Source organism: Taeniopygia guttata, chromosome 17 (assembly GCF_048771995.1).
Source record: "Taeniopygia guttata chromosome 17, bTaeGut7.mat, whole genome shotgun sequence".
NCBI lineage: Eukaryota > Metazoa > Chordata > Aves > Passeriformes > Estrildidae > Taeniopygia > Taeniopygia guttata.
The window spans coordinates 1,851,999-1,854,138 of record NC_133042.1 but is presented as its reverse complement, the minus strand read 5'-3'; the positions used below and the strand labels follow the sequence as shown (position 1 = coordinate 1,854,138).

At 60.8% G+C, this 2,140-nt stretch overlaps 1 long non-coding RNA gene across 1 annotated transcript; it reads left to right on the top strand.

Annotated features, from left to right (window-relative positions):
- Positions 1–554: 554 nt before the first annotated feature.
- On the top strand, positions 555–1,825 carry LOC140685213 (uncharacterized). The gene is made up of 3 exons (XR_012058502.1): positions 555–653; positions 714–804; positions 1,694–1,825. It is a non-coding gene; the product is annotated as an uncharacterized lncRNA (long non-coding RNA).
- Positions 1,826–2,140: the final 315 nt, after the last annotated feature.

The following is a 2,140-nucleotide window of genomic DNA, read 5'->3' as shown; positions in this document are numbered from 1 at the left end:
GCAGCATCTGCCCCAGGCTGATGGACCTCTCCCAGTGCCTCAGTCGATGTCCAGGCCATGCCATGGCTCCCACCCCACTGTCTTTGGTGCTTGGACAGTTTTAGTTCCCTAGGATGGCCAAAAAAAATCTTAATTTTAAAATCTAAGTTGCAAAACACGCTGTGAAAATCAGAAATCAGTTTATTCTTACAGTGTTAGTGAGGGAGAGCAGCACTCAGGAGCTTTGAAAATCTTAATTTTAAAATCTAGATTGTAAAACACACTGTGAAGATTGGAACTCAGCAGTTTATTAGTGTTACCGAGGGAGAGCAGCGCTTGGGAGCTTTGTCTGCTTCCTTTGAGAGCTGAGCTACTCTGTTTGAACTGCTGAGAGCTGGCACTAAATTACAGTGAGAAACAGCACGGAGAGGAGTCCCGCAGCAGTGCCAGGCAGGTCAGCACAGCCCAAACCCGGCCGGGAGGGTGACTCTGACTCCTGCAGCCTTTTGCTGCAGCTGCTGGAAACCGCAGCCTCTAATCACAGGCACAACCAAAGCAGCAGGAAAAACTGCCCAGCTCTTGCTGGGCTTTCATCAACATCTCCTGTGGCCACTGCGGGCCCGTGGCACCGAGCAGAGTGGCCGTGTCCCCGGGCAGGGCTGCAGGAGCTGCAGGTGATGTGCAGGAACTGCAGGTGATGTGCAGGAGCTGCAGACGATGTGCAGGAGCTGCAGACGATGTGCAGGAGCTGCAGGTGATGTGCAGGAGCTGCAGGTGATGTGCAAGAGTCACAGCCGATGCCCAGGAGCTGCAGCCGATGCCCAGGTGCCCACAGCCGATGTGCAGGAGCTGCAGCTGATGTGCAGGTGCCCACAGCCGATGCCCAGGTACCCACAGCCGATGTGCAGGAGCTGCAGTTGATGTGCAGGAGCCCACAGCCGATGCCCAGGTACCCACAGCCGATGCCCAGGAGCTACAACCGATGCCCAGGAGCTACAGCCGATGCCCAGGTGCCCACAGCTGATGTGGAGGTGCCCACAGCCAATGTGCAGGTGCCCACAGCCGATGCCCAGGTACCCACAGTCGATGCCCAGGTGCCCAGAGCCGATGCCCAGGTATCCACAGTCGATGTGCAAGTGCCCACAGCTGATGCCCAGGTGCCCACAGCTGATGTGGAGGTGCCCACAGCCGATGCCCAGGAGCTGCAGCCGATGCCCAGGAGCTGCAGCCGATGTTCAGGTACCCACAGTCGATGTGCAAGTGCCCACAGCCGATGCCCAGGTGCTCACAGCCGATGCCCAGGTGCCCACAGCCGATGCCCAGGTGCCCACAGCCGATGCCCAGGTGCCCACAGCCAATGTGCAGGAGCCACAGCCGATGTGCAGGAGCTGCAGGTGATGTGCAGGAGCTGCAGCGGATGTGCAGATGCCCACAGCCGATGCCCAGGAGCTGCAGTTGATGTGCAGGTGCCCACAGCCGACGTGCAGGTGCCCACAGCCGATGCCCAGGTGCCCACAGCTGATGTGCAGGAGCTGCAGCCGATGCCCAGGTACCCACAGCCGATGTGCAGGAGCTGCAGCTGATGCCCAGGTGCCCACAGCCGATGCCCAGGTGCCCACAGCCGATGCACAGGTGCCCACAGCTGATGTGCAGGAGCTGCAGCCGATGCCCAAGAGCTGCAGCCGATGCACAGGTGCCCACAGCCGATGCACAGGTGCCCACAGCCGATGCCCAGGTGCCCACAGCCGACGTGCAGGGCCAGGCCAGCTCAGAGCTGTGCCCGGGAGGAGCCAGCCCAGCAGGAAGCACCCGGGTGGCTCCGGGCTTGCTGTGGCACAGCAGCCGATGCGCCGTGCCCGTGAGCCCGGTGCCCCGGAGCTGCGGAGGAGGCGATTCCTGCAGCAGCTGAGTGTTCTCTGGAGCGGTTCCCTGCCAGCCCAGCAGCTCCTGGGGATGCTGCTGCTGCTGCACAGGGCAGCTTCCCTGCAGGGCTGTGCCCCCCAGCCAGCCTGTCCTGCTCAGGAGCCTCAGTTAACACCTGGATGAGGATGATGCCAGCGCAGAAGAGCAGCCACCGCTTGACTGGATCTTTCTCTTGACGTGGCAAGTATTTTCTCACGTGGGCTGGGTACAGCACCTTCCTGGCTTTCCTGCTGCGCTT